The 23,505-nt window shown below is 50.2% G+C and overlaps 1 long non-coding RNA gene across 2 annotated transcripts in view; it reads left to right on the top strand.

The window, feature by feature from the left end:
* LOC133354216 (uncharacterized) overlaps nucleotides 1-22,039 on the top strand; it is a 53,983-nt gene extending 31,944 nt beyond the window's left edge. Inside the window, exons 2-3 of one of the 2 annotated variants that reach the window (XR_009756550.1) lie at nucleotides 1,444-1,626; nucleotides 18,341-22,039. This is a non-coding gene — a long non-coding RNA (uncharacterized LOC133354216). Of the gene's footprint in view, nucleotides 1-1,227; nucleotides 1,627-18,340 lie in introns of those variants that run through there. The other variant, XR_009756549.1, reaches the window with a different exon arrangement.
* The last annotated feature ends 1,466 nt before the right edge of the window (nucleotides 22,040-23,505 follow it).

Genomic DNA, 23,505 nt, shown 5'->3' with positions numbered 1-23,505 from the left:
CTTCCCTCCCGCCGCCCGAGTGGTTAGCATTTCCTGCACTGTTTCATTATTTCAAGTCTAAGCCGGCCAGAAGAGTGGCCCTGTATCTCATATCCTGAAATAACGCATTGATATTCAAAGCGACCGATAATAAGATTCATTCCTTGCGCAATAACGTGCCAGATGCTATCGCTCGCATCTCAAGCTGGCATCAAACACTGATCCTTAATTTGTGGGATTGCAAGACGGCTGCAGGGAAGGTGTTCTTGAAAGGTATATATATAGTGGCTTTTTTGCTTCAATATACATTCAAATCCCGCACATCCAATGCATCAGCGATGCGACGACGCTCCTAATGCAACATTTGCAAAAATAAAAAAAAACTGGTAAAGCCACGTTGGTGTGGGAAGGGAAATATACCAAAAAAATACAAACCTCAACCCCGGCTGCTATTTTACACGACTATTAGCGCAACATCTGATGGTACGTTTCTTTAAAAAAAAACCCTAGAGAGAGAGAGAGAAGAGGAGCACGGAGGGAGGTATTGTTATGAAAGATGAAGGTAGGGATAAGGGCACGCCTCCAGCCTCTGCCGCTCTCAGCAACTGAAGAGGAGTGAATGTGGAGTGCGCCAGAGGAGATGGATTGGGCGGCCTGGGCGACTGGGGCAGCCGGGGCAGGCGAGGGCCGGGCGCTGATGCGCGACAGGGGGGGGGGGGCCGAGGCCACCGCCGCCGCCACCGCTACCGCAGAGCAACGCGCGCACGCCACCCAAGCCCCGTCGTCGTCGTCGCCACGGCGACCGCCGATCCCCCGGTGCTCTCTCGCGGCTTAGCGGGAGACGAGGAGAGCGAGCGGACGGACGGATGGACGCGTGCCGTCCCCTCGCGTGTTCCGGCGCACCGCCCCTGCTATCAACGCCCCCCCCCGCACCGCCCGCCCTCCCCACTCGAGACTCGTGGCTTGTTCCTCTCGGGTGCCTGACTCTGCACACCCCCCCCTCCCCCGCACACACAACGCCCCCACCACTACCCCCACCGCTCCCCCCCACAACGCCCCCTCCCGCACCATCCCGTGCACCCCGCATGACTGACGGACCGCCTGCCCATTCGCTCAACGCCCCCCCCCGCGCCCTCCCTGTGCAGACTGAACCCGCCCGCCCCCCCCCCCCCCAGTGCCCTCGCCCAAAAACTCCCCCTCCCATCCGCACCACCGCTCCCACCGCAGCCCACGCTCATAACACTCAGAGCCACGCGCGCACTCATAGCGCGAGCGCACACACACTCTCACTCACACACTCATCTCGCACGCACCCACCGCACGTACACGCGCGCACAAGACTTGGTGCGCGCACACTGCTCGTCACACGCAGGCAACGCAGTCGCGCGCAGCACTCGCACTCGCACGCACGCACTCTGAGCAGCCGCGATGCTCCCATCCTCCCACCCCTCTCTGCCCGAGCAGCATCATCGGGAGAGATGGCAGCCGACAGACGCTCCCCCTCGCCGATCAATCGCCGCCGCCGCCGCTCATCTGCGTTGCGCCGACCGCATTGGGAACACGCCACTGCGCTCGCTCGCTCCGCCTGTGTGCAGGAGGGCGCAGCGGTTTCTGCCAGGACAGCCGGCGAATCCAGCAGCCGCCTGGGTGAGTGGCTGTGCTGCCCTTCCCTGCCCCGCGCTGCCCCGTGCTGCCCCGCGCTGCCCCGCGCTGCCCCGCGCTGCCCCGCGCTGCCCCGTGCTGCCCCGTGCTGCGCTGCGCTGCTCTCGCTCTCTCTCTGCGCGGTGTGCGGTGCGGTGCGGTGCACCCACATTATTCTCCCGGCTCCGAGCGCCAGGAACTCGGGTGCCTGTAGTTGACGTGGTCAGACCGGACGGTTGCCACCTGCTCTGCTTGTCTTAAGCTCGCCTTGTTGTTCAGGCGGTCGCGCGTCCAGGGAAATCTGCTTCCCAGGATATAACGCAAAAAAAAATCACAGTTCTTGTCAGTTGTGCATAATAATAATACACCACTCAAGACGAAGCATTTACATATTGGTCTCCCCTCTGCTGGTATCGTGAGATGTCCATCTTCCCGTGATGCAAACGTCCCGGGTTTTTTTTTCGTATCTCAGGGGTGGCAACCCTATCAGAGGGGTCATCAGCAGCTTCCCACAGTTAATTTTACCCCGAGAGTAATTTTCTAAGAGGTGACATGGGCCGTGGCGTAACGCTGGCGGATAACGATCTCCCTCGTGGAAACGACGGCGTGGATGAATCATCAACGTTCACTTCGCTTTGGTGATCGTCGTTCCGCGGACAATCCCCAGCTTGGCGCCGATATTTAACGGCAGGGTTTTGCGCAGATGAGAGAATTGGCGGGCGTGTTCACCACCACTAACGCCGTTCCGTTGACAATTCCATATCCGTTTTTGTTTCATTGTCAATTTATTCTGGACACAAATTATTTTGCTGTAACGTTTTATTTTTTACGTAAAGTACATTTCCTCATTGCCCACACTCCCCCCCCTCATTTCCTCACGTCGTACGGCTGATGTTGATGGAGAGCAACAGCTGTAATTTTACATCGAGGTGGTTGAGCCAGATGATTGCGTCGGGAGTAAAGGAGTGGTGATTCATCGCTGTAATGATGCCTCCTCCTTCGTATTTGTGAATCAGGCACCGAGTCGGTCAATGTTCCGCGGTTCTGTGTGGGTGGTGACCATAGTCACAGAATGCTGTGGAGAGGTTTCCATTTTACGTTTGAGCATCAAGTATCCTCATCTGCTACCATGGTTATGGGCGGATGAGGTTTAAGGTTGATTTCCTCACTGTGCCATTACTAAGGAAGGCATAGGTCCGATTCCGACCCTGACGCCTGTATATTTGGAGTTTGCGTGTTCTCCCCGTGGCTCACGTGGATTTCTCTCCGGGTCGTCCGGTTTTACCCTCCACATTTAGAAGCAACATCACGGCTTTTGGAGTATTTGGCTGCTATACATTGCCACGCGACAAGCCACTTGTTTGAGCTATCATTTGTGGCCAGGTTTGCTTCTGAATAAAAGAGCTACGTAAAAATTACAAATACTCTCCACCTTTCTGCAAGTTAAATGTTTATTTTCGGCGGAAGGCGTCACTTGTGGACGCGGTGTTCTTAGACGCGATTATATTTAGATGCGCATGCATACACTGCAACTTGCAAAAGAAGCCCTGCAATTCACACTCAACCGTTCCCATATCAGCCGCTGTTGTAAAGTGCAAAAAAAAAACCAACACCAACAGCACACCGCCGTAACCGTCCATGGACAATGCTGAGGAGCGACCCCCGGGGAGGCAAAGCCTCCCCCGTCTCTGACGCTGAACTCACTCACGGACGCACGCACGCAGGCACGCGCGCGGCGTTCGCCCGTATGTTCACCCGTACGTTCACATCAATTTCCTTACAAAAGGCCGCTGCAAGATTTGGTTTTGTTTAACCCGGTTGAGAACACAAGGGACCGCGATGAAGAAGACTCGTTTGCGAAAGTCGACCTGTGGGTCAATAAAAATGAAAAACGACAAACAAATTAAATAAGACTATGATGATATGCCGTACTCCTTAACGCTGGCTGTAGGGTGACTCATTGTTGATCCACTAATTGAAGCCGATCATGGGTGACTCATTGTTGATCCACTAATTGAAGCCGATCATTGGGGGTGGTTTGACCATACTTCACCATGCTGGTCACGCAAGGGTTGGGAGAGGGGGGACATCACTCAAAACTGATGTTGGCCGTGGCCGGGAGTCTCACTCGTGTCGCCGGGTTCGTAAGCGCAGCACGTGAGCACGTGGGCCTCGGCTCCACCCCGATAACGACGACGATGGTGACGATGATAGACAATGAGAAGGGTTATAAGAGTGCAGGGAATTACCAACATTAATGCTACGTGTGTGCTCGTTATCACAGCGTGTCCAACCCATTGCTTTACTGGGCCAAGGTGCGCGTGCAAGAATAGAATGTACAGGCCCTCTATCAATCAATCCACTGAACGCCTCCCGAAGTCGTTCTGGCCATGGGGGTTGTTTGATGGTAGCTCACCACCCCGGCGAGTGCAGCTTGGTGAAGGAGGGAGCCAGGACTGGTTCGCACATCGCTCGGCCGTGTCTGAAAATCGCCGGGTTCAAAACAACTTCCCCGTCGTTGCACCCGAGAAAGGAGTCGTCAAATTTCATCACGAGCACGTTTGGTACGCGGGGATTCTGGGAGCGCAAGGCTGCGGAAAAGAGCTTTACAGCTCACCGGATTCCTCGAGTACAAATAAATATTCTGATTGTGAAGGCGCTATGTTTCACAGACAGGTTCCGCAGGAGGCGGACAACCGCGATGCGTTTCTCATTTGACAAATCCGCCGAGAGATTTCACATTTGGCCAAATTGTACCATTATGCTGGCACAGGCACGGCCAACCCTAAATTCAATGACGTCAAGGAATCTTTAAGATCCACTGTACAGCAGACGGCACTCGTGTAAGATGAATACACCGCAGTGTTATTAACCAGGGCGGCCGAGCCATTTGAACCGCGAATCTCTCGACCACGTCACCATCATCAACCATGGTCAGGAGTTGGCAACCTGCGGCTCTTTAAGGAGTCCTGCTTCGTGGCCGCTATTTATGAAGGACCGCCGTCTCTAATTCACGTGCACTGCGAATTCGCAAATAATGGCTCCTCTTTTTGTTTTGCCTGCCGACCCCTGGCCATGGTCAATCCCCTGCTGGATGAAGCCCTCCAAACAGCCGTCATCCAGCGCAATCTGCCGCGATTCCCACCTTGAAAAACTCCACGCGGCACCCGCACACCGGTTGAAATTCCACGCTCCATCTCCCGTGCGAACGCGTCCTCTCAGACGCCCTCCGAGGAAAGGAAACAGTCAAATTGTAAATTCCTCTTTTTTTTCCTCCCTCTCTTCTTTTCGCGTTGACCTCACGCGCGTCTAAACACGCGGTAGCGCGGGTCGCCCTGCGTGAGGCCGTCCTCACCACGCGTCCACTCCAAACCTCCATTTATTTATTTTTCCCTCATCAGGTGAGACAACCCAGGGCCCCATTCCCCCATCCCCCACCAACACCCATCATCAGCAACAAGGACTAAGAAGCCGGTTGCCATGGCAAACCCTTGTACCCCCCCCCCCCCCTCTCTCATCTCCCCTCTGTTCCCCAGCCTCTCCACACGATCCTCCGCCTCCTCCGCCTCCTCTACGCCCCTCCTACCCCCTGCGGGGTCCCCTCCAGCTCCAGGACGGGCGTTCCACGGCCCCCTGTTTCCACCCCTCCCCCCCACCCACCTCGGCCCCCCCCTGCCCCGCCATCAGAAGCCTCGGCCCTCTCACCACGGGGAGGGGGAGATAAGCGGCCAGCAGCTGATTAGCGGGATAACGGAGTGGAGGCGGCGACGGGGAGAAGGGGGCCCCCCGATAATTACTTTGAGCCTCTGAGGGTCGTGCGGTGGCGTGGTGGGATCGCAGCGTTGACCCTCGATAAGGAGAGAGATTCTCTGGCAGCGCAACCCAATAGCGGAGAACACAAAAATTTAATCTGCAAATTCAGATAAACAAGCGGGTATTAGAACATCCGTTTGGGATGTTTGACAGAGCCAATTTTCACTTGGTTTTTTTTTTTGGCTTCGGAGCACTAACCGCACGTAATCATTGTTGTGGTTGAGAAGAAGCAGGAATATCTTTTGCGCCAATTAAAAAATAAAGTAAACTTAATCAGTACAATAGCGAGTTATTTCACGAGCGTTAAATTTTTTTGTTTAAATATATCCGATACTTTGCGGTTGCAGAAATTGGGTGCAATTATTTTTTTTAATCTTTTGCCGCACTGTGCAACAAAAAAATCAGCTCGGTAATATCCCAGAAGTGTCACCTTGATACAAGCTATAATTTGGTTGCACGGCAGCAACTTTTTCAAACGCAAAGAGAACGCGTAACAATCAATGTTATTTTAAGCAACGGTTTGTGAAAACAATAATTATTCAGATTTGCGATGAATTAACGGCAATCACGAGCGGCAACGCCCGGGCGGTGAATTCCCCCCCCCCCCGGCACGTCGAGACCACCACAGACATTCGTTCCGTGCAAACGTCCATCACGGAGACGCGCCATCATCATCATTATCTACGTGACTTTACCCAAAGACCCAAAGAGCATTAAATATATCGTCGTGTTGATTCAAAGGTCACGTGTGCCCAATTCCCGTCGACCGAGATAGGCATCGTGGTGTGGCCGGCTCGTGCTTAATGGCTCAGGGTGCATTCAAATTTCCGTGAGGCTCGGCACGGGCACGCGCGCCGTGCCACGGACTCATCTTCCACCGCTTCGCCGGGCTCCGCTCCCCTTTGGCCGCATCGGCCCTGCCTCCTGGGCGGCTCCCGGCGCCGCAAGTCTCCTTGGCAAATTTAAAGTCAAGCGCTATATTGCACACGGACCCCACCACATCGGTCACGCTCTCGCGCCGGTGATAATCAAAAGTGACATTTCTGAATTGAAAATAATTTTTTGTGACCGCGGAGTATGACGAGAGCCAAGGCGGGCGGGCGGGCGGGCGGGCGGATGGGCGGGTGACCGGAGAGCCGGCCTGCCAGCAGCGCCGTCTCGCGGGCCGCAGATCGCGACACCAGCGACCAAACGACAAGGTGGTGCCTCCTCCCCCCTTCTCCCCCCACACCGGCCGGCACCCACGGCCATCTCAGCTCCCAGAGCAACCTCGGAAGCAGTCGAAGCAGTGTTTGTCATGTCCCGTACGTCGAGGTCTAGACCTCCCCACATCGCCTGTAACTTTGTTCATCCCAATGATTGACTTTAAATGGGGAAAAAAAATTGGCATTTAAATCGAGATTGATTGAAGGACCTGATTTCACCAGGTTAGAAACCATTGAGGCTCTCACGTCTCTCTTGCAATGAGGTGGCCGGGCTGCTGAAAGGTCACAGCGCTGACCTGTCACCGCTGAGATCCTGGTTCGGAATCCAGGCAGCAGCCCACATGTGACGAATATTACTCAGAGTGGCACAGAGGATGGTCAAGTGAAGTGCTGCCCCCACTGTGTGGAGCACAGCTGAAGGGTAGGCTGTTATCTAACACTGCTCTGAGAGGAGATCAAAATTAATCGTTTTCATCACGCTTGCTGAGCACAGAACCAAAATTCCGATGATGCCAAGCCGTCAGCAACAAACAGCACGAATGAAGTGGTAATATGAGAGTGACTACATCTCTTGAGTTGAGAAAGGTTATGTGAGCTTTTGAAAAGAGACTATAGGGAGGAATTCCAAAGTGGTGAAGCGTGAGAGAAGATGTAAGAAGAGGAGTGTTGTGTGGCTGTTGGAGTGAGTGAGCTGGTGTGACCGGGGAGTGTGGTAACGAGACATAGTTTGGATGAGAACAAACATATTCTTGGATCTTTCGGTAAAGTCACGTAGAAGGAAGGGAAATAATAAAATTATAAAAATAAAACCTAATTAAATTCTCACGACGTTTCGAAGAACAGAGCTATCGGAAAGACAGCGTCATTAGGACGCTGTCTTTCCGACAGCTCTGTTCTTCACCTGAGGACGGCTGCTTGTGTTGTGGCCGAAACGTCGTGAGAATTTTATTATGTTTTATTTGTATTATTTTATTACTTCCCTTCTACGTGATTTTACCGAAAGATCCAAGAATATGAGAACAAACAGTCAGTGTGAACTGAGTCTTCATCACGGATGGTGGAATGGATACTTCGTCTCATGCCACGACGCCGATAGAGCGATTGGGATTTTAATAAATGAATAAAGACCTGCCTGTCCCATGGCTTAGTCACGGCCTACAGGCGGGGGGGGGGGGGTGCTCAGTCCCCCTCTGTCGATTTGTTCTCGATCTGGCTTTTCCCCACGTTCACCTTTGCCCGTTCCGAGATGTCTGCAAGCTGCAGGGTGGGGGGTCCCGTTCACCGCTCAATCTCGGAATGCGCAAGCGGTTCAGCGTGGATTTTATTTCGAGAAGCGTAGCGCCGTTGTTTTTTAGACATTGTACTCACCGTATAGAACCGGGGCGACACGACCGCATTCTGTGATAGCCGGCGCCAAATTGTGCCACACGCCCTCCCGCATGGCCTTGTGGAAGTCTCGGTACCGATAAAGTTTTTTAATTCTTTCTTTCGGTTTAATTCCGATGACGTATGTGTACATCATCGGAACGGAATCAGAATAGAAAACTGACGTACACGTACGTCATCGGAATGCAAAATGGTTACGTAATGTCACACATTTCCGATAACATCCTCTATCTTTCCCTATCATCTTCCCATCTCCAATTAGCTCGGTTGGTTACGTAAAGTGTGAAAGAAGCTCAACGCAGAAACACACATACGTTGTTCATTTTCTCCTCAATCTTCCCCATTATCTTCCCCTCTACTGGGTCACATCCGGAGCATGCTCCGATCTTGTGCCACGTGCATCAGTATGTTTACTTGACCACAGGCTGCCCGGCCCCCCAACGCACAACATCTCACCTGGTATACAGGAGGTTGTGAGTTCCATCCCGACCCTGACGCCTGTAAATTTGACGTTTGCATGTTCTCCCCGTGGTCGTGAGGATTTTTCTCCGGGTCCTCCGGTTTGCCCCCCCCCCCCCCTCCCTACATTTGGAATAAACGTCAGGTTTACAGTATTTGGCTTTTATAAATTCCCACAGGATGATGACACGCCACTTGGTTAAACTATAATTTATGATGGCCAGGTCGCTTCTGAAAAAGAGCTGTGTAGCTCAGTGGATCTTACTCCTGGTGAAATAAAAAAAAATAATTGTTTCAAATTGTGTTTGTTTCACAGCTCCCACCCAAGGGCTCAGGGCTGTTGTTGCCCAGCGATTCCGTCACGAGGTTCCAGGCACCGCCGACAGCGGGTCCCGACGATCGCCCCCGTATTGATCTCGGCCACCCCCCTAACCATTTTGTTACCCCTTCGACAATAATAAAAAAGAATAACACCTGACGAGGCACAAGAAACCGTGCAAAAATTAATACGACGAAAGTGCTCGTGGCCTGCGATTTCATGCCACGGGAAATGGGGGGCTGGGGATGGCAACGGCTCGAGCAGAGTGCTCTCTTTGCGAAACCTTTACACGTATCAGCAACAAAAGAAGTAGGCAGTCTGTTCTGTACGGGGAATCTCTGCCTTTGTATTTACGGGATCCTTTTTGCTGGTATTAAGATAAGAAAAGGCTTTTACCAAAAACGGCCACTGCATCGTACGCTTTCAGATGCACTTTTGTAGCCGTCTGGAACGCTCTTCTTTCCAACAGTAGAAAGCCACTGGAGCTATGCACATTGAAATCTAGATTGAAAACGAATTTCTTTCGAAATTACTTTTGTGTTTAGTTTGTTGTTCTTTCCCCGCACCTCCGATTAGCACGGTTGACTATGTACGGTGCGAAAGAAGTTCAACATACATCTCCATACGTTCCTTCACGATTTTTTTTTACACTTCCCATCAATGACACGGACTCCTAGGAGTAAAAGATTTCAGCATCGCGAGTTAAATCCAAGCAAACTTCGCACCGCTGTGCGGAGGAGGCGGATTGCCCGCTTACTTATTTTGTTTCTCGTATTCTCCACAACGGTGCTTGATAATTGTGTTTTACATCGTTTTGTGTCAAACTAGGACACCCACATCTCACAGAGAGGGTCCACTGCCTTTTAAACATCTGTCAGTTCACCAGACGAGGTTCAAGCGAGCACGACGATAAGACAGTGAAGGCCCAAACCGGTCCAGTGTTGCTTGTGTTACTGCTCAAGTGATGCATTCCCAAAAGGCCGTATGGCTGACGAGATGTGTTATATATATATTTGGCAAGAGAGATATTGTTAAGGAGGGGTTATTTTCTGCTTTTTACATTTTTACAATCAATTCTCCACAACGACGCCAATAACAGTGTAACACATTGTTTTGTTCCCAGGTAGTAAAGTGTTGTTTCGTAATTGCTTATGCCTCAAAAGCACAGAAAATTGCTATTATTCCCCACAAACTTTGCTTTTGTGACCACGACAGTGATATTTTAAAATGTACCTATTTTCAATGAGAAAACTAGCGAATCTGTGTCTTTTTGTTCACATGAAGTCAGAAAAAAAACATATGAATCAAAATGAACATGTATTTATACTAAAGTAATACAAAAATGACTACAAAAGATTTAGACACCAAGGCGCACTACCACAGGCGGGACTGGCCACAGCAGACCGTGTTCTCTGTGGGGAGGAACAATCTAGAAAAACTACTCACTTCGAAATCTTTTGTATAAATTTTTAATTGAAAATAGGTAGATTTCGAAATACTGTATCACTGTCCTGGTCACAAAAGCAAAGTTTGTGGGGAATAATAGCTATTTTCTATACTTTTTATGCATAAGCAATTACGAAATAACACTTACTACCCAAGAACAAAAATTGTGTTACATGGTGTTATTATATTGTGTTAATGTTTTATACTGGTAGGAACCTCCTGGTTACACCAGCCCACAGGGGATTATTGTGTCCGTCGTGCAGGGAGGGGCTGGGTGGGGAGGGAGGGGCTGGGTGGGGAGGGGAGGGTGGGGAGGGGCTGGGTGGGGAGGGTGGGGAGGGAGGGGCTGGGTGGGGAGGGTGGGGAGGGAGGGGCTGGGTGGGGAGGGTGGGGCTGGGTGGGGGGTGGGAGGGGTGGGGCTGGGTGGGGAGGGGCTGGTCACCCCGTGATGCCCTTATCAAACTCAACGTTTAACCTACTCACGCCGGCTTGTGCCCGCCCTCACAGTCGGGCATATTTGCGGAACACACCACGCCGCCGTTGACCCTGCAGGCCATTGACCGAGCAACCCAACGTTCCTACCAGCTCCCTCCGCAGGAATGTGTTAAGGTGACAATACTGCTTTACAAGGGACAGGAAAACTCTTTAAAAAGCTATTTAAAAATACGTGTTGTATGTATGTTGCCAACCACATGTAGCCATCCGTCCTAAAGTGTCGCTCATTTAAAAATACAGACTCATGTAGTGCTCTGAGGTGGGGGGGGGGGGGGTGTAGTAGTGGTTAGCGCACTGCGCTGTAAACCTGGCAGCATCCTGAGATTCATTCCCCGCGGCACGGCCAGTTTTAAAGGCGCGTGACATCTGAACTGCTCCTGGCCAACCCGCACTGAGCTGCGTGGTGAAGTACGGTCGAACAAGCACCATGACCAAACATTGCATGCGGAGTCCTTCATCCAGCAGAGGATTGACAACAAGACATTATTATTATCATCATCATGCTGAAAAAAGTCACGAGTTGAAAGCATTTTCACAATGCGTAGCCGTAACTCTACGGCTGTGTCGTGAATGCACACTGTGTCTGTACCACAGGTTTATCACGCACACATTGGCACACGCAGTCACGACGCACAACAACAACCGCCATTCGTCACTAAGTGGCAGTGACGTCACCACGGCGCTTGTGCCACGCTATGTGCACGTTGAGGCCACGTGAAGTGTCGAACGCCCGCTGGCACGAGGTCACGGGACAGACCCAGGTGCCACGGGTCGACTGACTGAGATGAGCGGCTGATGCACCACCTGTGCCCCCTACTGTGCCAACTTGCTGTTGTTGTGAGTGTCGCTCCTCCGCCCTCCGTTGTTGGAGGGCGACTGCCTCCAACTGCCGGATAGCGTCCTTCACGAGCCTCCTCCATAGAGGCCGATCTTGACACTGCAAGTCCACTCAGCTCCACACCCTCCTGCACCACATCACTCCACCTCTTCTCTAGCCCGTGCTCCACCCAATTAGCCCCCTCGATCCGGCAAAACAAAAGCTGTTTAGGCATGTGGTGGCTGGGCATGCGGGCTACATGACCCAGCTAACGCAGCCTTGCCTGCCGGAGGAGCTCACCGATGGGACTTTGTGAAGATCTTTCAAGGATTTGTGAGCTCCTCACACAATCCAGCCTGGTTAAACCCAGGATGGATCGTAGGCAGGCCAGCCTAAATGTTTCTAACTGGCAAAGATGTTCCATTAGGGGGGGGTCAATGTTTTGCAAGCGTAGAGAAGGGAGGGAATGACTGTGGCCGAGAAGACCTGAAGCTTCGTGTGGAGTGACAGACCAGGTAGCTTCCACACAGTGTTACGCAACCGATGAAAAGATAATGCCGCTCGACTGATTCGGAGTGAAACCTCTGCTGTCACACCGAAGCCGGTCACGAGCACACTGCCCAGGTATGGGAAACTCTCCACTTGTGCTTAGTTTTGGTGGAGCTGATGGTAAGGCCCCACCTCTTAGTGGCAAGCTCCAGGTTCATCAGCAGCACCTCCAACTCCTCCTCTGAGTGAGCAGCAATTACCAGATCATCGGCATACATAACATGTTGAGCAATAGGGAGCCATCCCTTGACTGCACCCGGGCATCGATCAGCCTCCCATGGTATCTGTACCAGATGGAAATCCCTCCGGTACAGCTATTGAAGGCTTCACGAACTATGTGGTGGAAATAGTTGTATAAATAATGTGGGAGCCATTCCTGTTGCACCCCAAGGTGTACAGGGAATTTCTTCGACTCCCGGCCACGTAATTTTACCCGGGCCTGCTCACCATCATGAAGGTCCTTAATGATTATGAGTAGCTGGTCAGGGACTCTGAAAGCACGAAGAACAACCCAGAGCCCAGGCCTACTGATGGTATAATAGGCCTTGACCAGGTCAATAAAGCAGAGATGTAGGTCTTGTTGGAATTCCCTACACCTCTCCTGTAGCAGACGGACTGAAAATATGGCATCTGTGCAGGACCGCCCTTTCCTGAAACCGCATTGGGATTCCGCAAGCCTTTCCTCAGCGTACCTAGCAAGGCGATGTTGAATAATCCTTGCCAGGACCTTTCCCGGCACACTGAGAAGTGAGATGCCCCTGTAGTTGTTACAGTCTGTGTGGTCCTCCTTCTTAAAGAGGGGGACCACCAGGGCATCCTTCCAATCATGCAGAAGCCGTTCAGTGGTCCAGACTGTTGTTATGATGTCATGTAGGGCAGTCTGTGCACAAACGCCACCCTCCCTCAGCATTTCGCTTGGGAGATCATCTCTGCCCGGTGCCTTTCCTGGTCTCAGACTCCGGATCACCTTCAGTACTTCCTCAACAGATGGCACCTCAGCCAACCACTCACAGGGCGTGACTTTCTTCCAATATTTGAGGCATCGCAGCCTCAGCAGGGTCATCCCCACTTTGCCCCGCGATATTTTCCAGGCTGAGGGATTTCCCCTCCCATTAGGACCTCACAGAAATGCTCAGCAACTCTGCAAACCTGTTCGTGGGGGGTCGGAGATTGGATCACAGGTTGACACACCCAGTCACGGTGCAAGTATCCACATTGTGGCACGCTCCAGCGCCTCTGGTCGTTGCCCTCCACACTTTTTTTTTGGACGACAAGGAACGAAGCGGCACGCTTGCAAGCGGAAGTCTCGCTGGCAAGCGGCGCGAGCTGTCGCTCTGGCAGCCACATGGCGCTCGTCCACACGGTGTTCCCCGACGCGAGAGACTCGTTTCGCGTCCGTACCCCGGTGACGTCTCGCCGGCGAGCCCCCGCGAGTATCTCCGAATGTACACTATGTTGAACTTCTTTCGCACCGTACTAATATGAGGTGCGGGGGAAGGACAACAAACTAAATACGAAAAGCAGTTGTAAAGAAATGCGTTTTCTCACTAGATGTATAAGTGCATAGCTCCAGTGGCTTCCTAATATTAGAAGAGCGTTCCAGGTGGCCGCAAAAGCGCATCTGAAAGCTCGCGATGCGGTGGCCGTCTTTGTTCGATGGCTTGCGAAAAACTGGCTGCTGCCAGGATGGTTCATGCTCCTTGTCGAGATCAGCGGGATGTCGTACGTGGAACACGTTGGCCGGGGAGGCCGGGGACGACGGTCACGTTTGGGGCGCAGGCGACTCGAGACGAGGGCTGGCAGCTTTGTGGCGAGGCAACATGGATGTGCGGAAGGGAACGCGACGCGTGACCGTTGTGGATTGTGATTATTTGGCACGGGCGTGCAGGATGGAGGAGAGCTGGTTACCGAGACAGGCATTGGCATTGTCTCCACGGGTCCGGCGACCGAGGGGAAAATCAAAAAGCAGATGGTGGGAGTCGTGGCAGATCTTGCAGGTCCGCATGTCGACGGTGCACCAGCTGCGGGGGGGAGGGTAGAAAATTCTGCCGAGGTGCTGTGGCATCAACGGCTTTAACTGCGATAGCTTCATCTTGAGGACGAAGATAGCATGGGGAGCACGAGGCAGACGGTAATTACAACGATAAACAGGCGGCGGCCATCCACAGTATTTTTTTTGTTGAGATTTATCCAGCAATTCTCCAAAACGTTCAATAAATTCACATTTTATCATGATGTTTATAAATGACCAAACGCTCCGCAATGCACCCGATCTCATCAGATCTTAGAAGCTAAGCAGGAGTTGCGCCTGGGTTGTGGGTGACCACCACCATGAAAAAGGCAGGCACAGTCGGCGTTGTGGGCAATACAGTGCAGTGCAGAACATCCATCATTGCCCACCCCCGCCACCACCTTCATAAACCTGCACTGTCCAGCGTTGTGAAGTATGGTACGCAAAAATATATTTCTCATAGCTCGTAACCGGGTTGGGCAGACCCTCACCCAGGAGCGTACTGCTAACAAGGCGCTGTACTCACGTGTGAATTGCATGCGAGTACCTCCGATTAGCACGGTGCCGAAAGAAGTTCAACGTACATATAATGCCACCAACGAATGGTAATTTGAAATCGAGTTTCTGGAGCAAGATTGTCTGTGCCAACGGAGAGCTGGAGAGCCAAGGAGAGAGCGAGGCAGGGAGAGAGAGGGAGACGCTTTTGAACCTCCTGGGCAAAGTCGGTGACCTTTGCTTCAGCGCAGGTTTAATGCACCAGCAGATTTAATCAAATCCCACTTTTAAAGAGATTTATTAAAGCGATTTATTTATGCGGGAGAGTCTGCTGACCTTACGGGAGACGGTGCCGCAAAAGGCGCCGTTCAGATGTTCCATTCTGTACCTCGCGTGGTCATTCTGAAACATGCTTTATTTATTTATTTCCCTGGAACTTCGCTTTATTCCTTCGCCTCTACTTCCCTGCCGCCTCTCTCCGCCTCCGGCACCACAGTTCCTCCTCCGAACGCTGTTAACAATCACGCCCCTCCACAATCATCCAAAATTTTAAGGGCCCCGGAGTACGCAATAATGCGGCCATAAAAGCCTCAAACACCACCGAAGGCAGGGCCCATCAGAGTCTGCGATACAAAAGATAATAGTGGCTTCAGACAAGAGATTCTTTTTGAGTTGTTTTTTTTTTCTCCCCTCTCTCTGCTTTTTCCTTGTTAAGGCTCCGGCGCACTGCCGAGACGCCGCTCTCATGCCTTCTTTGTTACATTTCAAATTGGACGCGCACGCACGCGCACGCTCTAAACGGAAGCGCTGCTGAGATCAAATCGCGGCCGTCATGTTCGGCACAGGATCCCCGTGGCTCGCGCTCACTGCCGGCGTCGCGTTCCCCCGGCTGGCACGCAGAGAGCCGTTCCCGCTGAATCGCCCCCCCACCCCCCCATCGCGAGCAGTACGACGAGCCCCTGCAGGAGTCGCCGTGAACTGGCGACGCACCGACGTACCACGCAAAGCCCCCCGCGATAACCACATCGTCCATCCCAGCGCTGCAGAGGCGAGGGTTGGTGGGTGACCGCATAAATGACAAAATACAATATGAGACCTCCTTTACCAATGGCAAAATATAGTAGTAGGCTTTTACCCTTTAAACTGGTACAAAAACTGACACCTTAATACAAGGCATCATGTTTGCAATAACCACGACACAAGTAGTCAAAATGCAAACAAAAAGAAACAACGCTGATAATGATAATAATATGCACTGTCCTTGAAGTTGATTGGCCCACACCCGAGACAGCTTTCCTTAGAGCCAAGTCTCCATTGGTGTTGGACCAGATGACACCAAAAGGCGTACAACTCAAAAACAGTGCACTATCAGAGTATTGAGAGCTCGGGGTAAGCATTTACACTATGAGACATCTCCTTTACCAGTGGCAAAATGTAGTAGTAGTAATGTTGCGACACTTCTTTTCCGTGGGGATCACGGCGCCCACGGCGTGGCTCGGCAGCAGCATGCGGTCCAACAAAGTGCGGACTTGAATCATCTGTCACTTCTGTGCGGGATAAGAGCGCTGCCTCCTGGCATGCGTGGGTTTTCTCCAGGCGCTCCCGTTTCTTCGCACATGTATATAAGCACTCAGTAATTGGCTGGAAACATCGTTAAAGAGAACTGCAGAGCAATTGTTGGCTGCCGGCTCACTACCTGGCAGTCTTGCAGCTTGTCTGTGATTCATCAGCGATTGTGAGATGAAGCTAATTATGTATATTTTGAGTTACGTAAAACAATTAAACAGCGAAATATACGGTCACTTTCCCTGTTAAACATGCTTGTTTTCTCATATAGAAACTCAAAGCAAGCCTCGACTGTTGTAAAAGTTAAAGTAATATTTTTTGTTGTGACTGTCACCATGTGCGTTACGAACATCGTAAAGTTGCAAGGATGAGAAGACCAATGGCAGGCTCATGCTGAGTGAGCTGCGGTTATAGATTGAAAATGTTTGTTCTGTATACGCGTTTGCTGTGTATGTGTCAAGCGACATTCTGGGCACACTTGCCAATGAGATGATCCATCTCAGGGGATTATTCGAGTAAAATATTTCAGTTAAACAGATGGATACGTACTGTGTAAACAATCTTTCACTGCAGTGGAAGTACTGCAGAGCCCAAAAACAAGACAACAAACGTGAAATACAATTACGTTGGGGAACAAGTAGTGAACATTTATATATCGGAAGATGTCGTTGGTTGAAAACTGATATGGCAAACTATTTAAACGAAACTATATTTTTTTGTTTTACCAGGTAAGGCCCACTGAGCTGCACAGCTCTTTTTCAGAAGTGACCTGGCCACATATTACAGCTCAGCGTAGTGGCTTATCATCTTGTAAATGTATAGCAGCCAAATACTCTAAACGCTTTTTGATTTTAAATGTGGAGGGGAAAACCAGATTAAAAATCCCCGCGACCACACGGACAGAGACATGGAAACTCCAAATATACAGCAGGCATCAGGGTCGGGATCGAACCCAATACCTCCTGTGTACCAGGTGAGGTAGTTAACATCTCGCCACCGTGGCACCCATATTGCACAACCCTACCCGTTCCCTTGGCCTCTTTTCCACGGGTTCTGCTATGACGACGGATCCCCTCTGGCTCTGGCTGGCATGATCCTGCGGCATGGCAGCCTGGCCACTCTGGTCTTGCGGCCGGGTGGAAGACTAGTGATTTTGTTGTTTCGATCTAGAAACCAACAGCAAGTCACAGTCTCCCGTCCGGCTCAGATCACACACACCGTGAGCAGCGTCACAAACTCTACGCTCCGCCACGAACTCCACGCTCCGTACTCCACGCTCCACTCCGAACTCTATGCTCCTCCACCAACTCCATGCTCCGTCACAAATCTTCGTGACTTCTTGCGCATTCTCGCCGCATGTTCGTCTCATTTGTGGACATCGCCGAAGTTGTTTTGTGTGCTGCACTTTTTTTTTTTTTACGCAAGCGCGAGGGGCTGCTTGGAATATTGAACATTCATAACAAGTTTCGCACTATAGCCTATATTTGAATAAATTGAAAGTTTTGACTGCAGTAAGGGGACAAGAGTTCTTCATTAAAGTGAAACGTATCCCAGTCACGACAGGCTGAAATACGAGAAAGAACATCTTCTTGGTTCTTTCGGTAAAGTCACGTAGAAGGGAAGTAATAAAATAATAAAAATAAAACATAATATAACAATTTCCACGACGTTTCGTGAGAATTGTTTTATTTTTATTATTTTATTATTTTATTACTTCCCTTCTATGTGACTTTACCGAAAGAACCAAGAAGATGAATCCTTGCAGTCACGAAAGCTTTAAATCGAAATACAAGAAAGAAGGCAGCGAAGTAGGAGGTCGCAGGCTGGAATGTAAAGCCATATAAACAACCCAGAAAACATTCCAGCAGCAGCACTTTTTAAATAACAAATTCATCTATGAGAATAACTATGGTGAAAGTCAAAGTGATTTTCTGCCCAAATGAGCATCGAGGCAGTCCTCATTTTCCATATGCAGCCCAAATCCACTGGTGGAAATTCCTCATTCCTATGACAACCACTTTTGGCTTCCCCACAAAGCTGTATTCATTTTATCGATCCCCGCAGGGATGATGATGATGATGGGCAGGACGTGAGCGAGTTTCTTTTTGCGGAAAGGGATTGTTACACGAGTGGCTGATCTTGATCGCGTGTTGTTACAGGAACGATGCGGAGACGTCGCCTGCCGTGCCGCAAGCACCGACGTCACAACGAAAACTCCGAAAACTCCGAGGTCGAGCGCCTGGAAATGGCTTAATTGCCAGACCTGGGCTTAATAAATACACTTTGGCGAATCACCTGCGATAACGGCTCTGAATGCTTCACCGTTGGCTGACATTCCGCCATCTCTCTCCCGTGTCACCATCTCTCCATAGAGCCGCCACCTCTCTCCAGTGTCGCCATGTCACCACGTCAACTCAAATATACTTTAGAGGAGAGATTCGCTTTGCAGATGTGCGACGGCGATGAAACGGTGTCGCTGCCCTTTCATCAAAGCAACGGCGACTCTGAGTGGACAGAAATTCATCCAGCGTGACGACGACTATGACTACCCAGCAAAGATCAGAGTGCGACTGACTGTGACTAGATGAACTTAACGAGTCTGAATGAACATACAGACCGCACCTATGATTAGCACAGTTGACTACATATGGAGCAAAAGAGGTTCAAAACGCATACATACATTATAATTAGAGACTGTAATGCAATGAGGAAGACCGAGCGTGGTAATTGGCTGTACATATACAGTATATATATTTTCATTATGGATGAAAATATATATTGAGTCCACTGATTGGCTCACGTTCTGAAACTTGTAGTGGGGAAGGAGGGGGGGTTATGCGGTCTTCACATCAACACTAAATAACTCAAAGCATGTGACTTAATGTGAGACGCCGCTTTAGCCGACGCGACAAAGAGGATGAGTCCACGACATGGCAGGCTCTCGACGAGTGAGAAGCAAGGTAAGAATGAAAGCGACGCGCGCGTGAAAGGTTCATCTGCAGCCTGGATACAATCTACCCACGGATAATGGAGTGAGGCAGCAATGACGATGGGCCAACGAGGGCACCACCAACACCAACGAAGGCAAATGCGGGACGGCTTCGTCGTTTGCGCGGAAACGCCACGCCGCGTCTGGTTGCAAAACGTTTCAGTCTGTCCCAGGCCCACACACAAGAGGGCCCCGCCAAGAGATGGCCCTGTGGATGGTAAACAAGTAGACCCCCCCATATGGCCTTGTGCGCCCCGAGTCTCCAGGAATATCTGAGCGGCCGTGTCTCGGTGCTGGGTCAATTCCATCAGATTGGTGGCTCGCGAGATTCGCCCGCCGATGCGCCCGTGGTGTTGTGTGACCTTCGTGAATATGAGATTACGCGACGCAATTGAGAAATGTGAAGCGTAAAAACATACGAGCACATCCCACCACACCCCGCGATTCACTTGGCTCCTTGCCTGGCTGCGAGTCAAGGATGTTTGTGCAGGAATTGTGCATATGCAGCCCCAAAAGTCAAATATTCCGTCATATAGCCTCAACAGACTATTTGGATCAAGCGTTGTTAGCGAGTAGCGCCTATGCAGGCTGGCACGGCACGCGAGGGGGTGGGTGGCCAGCACCACACCCGGCCGCCTTTATCTCCCCAGTGGCGGTGTTTATACACCACACGGGGAATTCATCGACCTATGCACACCAACACACCCACGCACTTGCACACATGAGTTCAAACTGCAGCCAGTTCATCCGCAAGTGTTCGAGCGCCGTGCGAACTTAATCATTCACAGCTTACAAGAGGTAACATTTTAATACATCCCCTGCCATGATCTTGATGCATCCACTGCTGGATGAAGGCATCACCAAAGCCGTCTCGCCATCTCTCTCAACCTCACAAAATCCTGCGCTGCAAACCATCGTATCTAGCCCCTGCACACGAGATGATTTTCATTGCTCCGTCCCCGTGATGGACGTGCCCCAGGGGCACGCTCGCGTTTCCTGCCCTCGGGGCGTGCTCGCGTTTCGTGCCGCGCGTGCTCCGAAGTGAACACGGACGTCGGTGACGACAGCCGCTCCACGAGTTGACTGAGTTTGTCGACCGCGAGACTCGTCGTCCGTTAATTACTGAACGAAAACAACAAAAAAACCACCCGCCGCACTGCGATTCGTTAATTTACCAATCGTGTTTTATAAAGAACAAAAAAACCAAGAAATTAATTAAACATTTTAATTTTTGCTCATTAGCAATGTGACAGTTGAAAAGGCTAAATCGGATCTCCCCTTAAAGGTTGGCAATGGCAAGACAATTGTAATTTGAAATATTTTTTTGGCAAGTTGAGAAAAATTAATGTGCAAGCACTGCTCCGTGCAACTAATTAAGAGCCTAATGAATGTGAAATTGTCAGTGCTAATTGTTGCCAGAACCCTACAGGAGGTGACATATATTAACTTATCCATGTCACACGTTAATTATTCTCTGTCTATTCTTTCATTAGCTCCCGTTCTCTGACATCAATTTCCTTAAATCATGGCTAGTGAAGTCAATTTACATTTAAGTGCATAATGAAACCGGCACTCTTGAGCACACACCGCGTGCCGATGTGACAGTCTTGTCTGGGAACGTATCGCTCGCGTTCAGATCAGATCCACCGCGCAAGACACCGCCGCAATGACCCTGCCTCGAGTGTTCACCTTGAGGGCTGCTGCAAGGGGCAGCAGCAGCAGCTCCAGCAGCAGCCGCCCGGCCAACGTCCACGCGATGGCCTCCGCACTCAGAGGGGACACCCAGATCACGAAGCATGCGCCAAAGCCTCGGCTCTCTCGCCACCCACCGCTACGCGAAGCACATGTTGCAAGAATTTCCGGCCCTCAGCTGGGCAGCAGCAGCAGCAACAACAGCAGGAGGCCTACATTGAGAAAACCTCACACATCGAAACACACGTACACTAAAGATGAAGAAGAATGCGTCCATGTGGTATCATGACATACAGTTAACAAATTGGTATCGTCTGCCGGTAGGAGTGCATTGTTGCTATTTGGTTTTACCCAATTAGATCAATTAAGTTACTTGTTGGGTAACTTTCAAATATGGACCGTGATGCCGGCGGCAGACACGGCCTATACCACGTCTGTCTGCTGCGAAGCAGAGGCGGTGTGCAGTGTTCTTGAGCTACACCTGCGGCAACATCAGGCGGAGGGGGCCTTGTGGCTGTTGAGGGCTGCTGTGCGACGCGTCGAACAAGCAGGCCAAGAGCGGGCAACTTTGGCCACCGACATGTGGCACCGGCGAGAGATGCTGGGATTGATGGGGGTGGGGAGCCTTCTCAGTCAGTGCCTTCAGACACCGATAATTTAACCATGCAGGTTTACGGTTCTTGCCACGAAATCTTTAGCTATCCAATGTGAAATGTGAATTCTTTGGCATGATGTCTGACGTTTCGCCCCACGTCCTGGTAGCATCTTCAGGAACTGAATGTGGATTTTCATGGTTGTGCTGCATAGCTAAATTAAGTTCCTGTAGGAGCTCCGAGTATTTGGAGCCAAACGTCGAACATCGTGCCGAGCAACGTGTGGTGCAACCAGAAAAAAAACTTCTCAGTGCTATCCAGCACAACCGTGAAAATTTCCGAAGGTAAAACAAGATTTGGGATTCCATTTATTTCTCCACGTGCCCCCATTATGGTTTAACGACACTATCTTATTTTAACCTTTATTACATTTAACTTTCCGAAGGATTCGGTTACAAGAGAGGTACCATTTGTTGTTGTTGTTGTTGAATTGTGTTAAGAGAATAATGTTACGTTGCATGCTCATGCAAAAGCAGATATAATTACCTGCTAGATTCCCACCAGAAATAAAATGCAAGAAAATCTCTCGGGGTTTTGCAGATTTTTTTTTTACTTCACACAGCTGCGGGGACATGCCCCGAGCACTGCACACAATTTTTATATATTTATATAAATGAAATAGTCAAGATCATCTTAATTACATTTTTCAAATTAAAAATAATCATTGCCTGCCCTCCGGATTGCCACCGCAGATTCTGCACTTACTTCGCCGCCTTCTCGGCTTGCTTAAAATTAAGGCCGAGTTCATCAAAGAGGTTTTTCCGAACCTTAATTAAACCGCTCTGCAGCCTTTTGGTTCTCTTGAACCAACAGACACGTGTGAAGGTACTCGTAAAGCCTTAAAATACTGGCTTCCCTATTACGAGCTGTGCCCAAACAATACGGCTTTGCATTTATCATTCTATTAATTGAACGTGCCTTGCAGTGAAACTCGGTCATAACTCACAAAGGTATAAGAATATTTGTCAGTTTTCATAATAGCCCATGAATTAAATAGAAATCCACAGGTTACATACGTGTCTGCATTGACACAAAACATGATCATCCAAGCTACTAACAAATTAATTTCACTCGCCTCGAACAGACGACATGGCTGGAGGAGACATTATCCTACTGCTCCATTCAGTAACCACTTCCATGATCTGGACTCTTCTCTGTCCCTTGACTGAACAAAATTTATCTTCTTTGTTCTTTCGGTAAAGTCACGTAGAAGGGAAATAATAAAATAATAAAAATAAAACATAATAAAATACAATTCTCACGACGTTTCGGCCACAACGCAAGCAGCCGTCCTCAGGTGAAGAACAGGTCTGTGAAGACGCTGTCTTTCCGACAGACCTGTTCTTCACCTGAGGACGGCTGCTTGCGTTGTGGCCGAAACGTCGTGAGAATTGTATTTTATAATGTTTTATTTTTATTATTTTATTATTTCCCTTCTACGTGACTTTACCGAAAGAACCAAGAAGATGAATCCCTGCAGTCACGAAAGCTTTAAATCGAAATTGAACACAATTTATATATGTATATAATTTTAGCTCGGTTCAAATTGCAATGATATTGTCCGTGTCATTGTCAAGAGACAAAGATAGGTCAATTTGCAACTCTCTGGGAGTATGTCGGTTCGTTGGAAAGTGACATCGCTGAGCTTCTACGATGCTTTCTGTTGACCTCTCATCCACACCGGAGGCACTGCAGTTTCCCCCGTGGCCTGTAAAAGATTTTCACCGTATGGCAGCCAAATTTCAATTACTATTAGTGACGATCATTCCGCTGCTGGATGTAAACCTCCCAAAGCCATCGCCATCTCTCACGATCCTTCCACGTAATACAAACCAACATGTTCTTTTTTTTTAATCCTCGGAGCTGGAATTTAGCCAAACTAAAGGAAACTCCCCATTTTTCTGCGTATAATCATTGGTGACCTCGCTGAAAATCAACTCTTGCACATGATAAGCTTGTTTATAACCGGCTAGCTGGCTCGATTTGAACC

Source organism: Lethenteron reissneri, chromosome 46 (genome assembly GCF_015708825.2).
Source record: "Lethenteron reissneri isolate LAM-NWPU_2019-01 chromosome 46, ASM1570882v1, whole genome shotgun sequence".
NCBI classification, from domain to species: domain Eukaryota; kingdom Metazoa; phylum Chordata; class Hyperoartia; order Petromyzontiformes; family Petromyzontidae; genus Lethenteron; species Lethenteron reissneri.
Note: the sequence above shows the minus strand (reverse complement) of the source record. Positions and strands in the feature narration are given on the sequence as shown.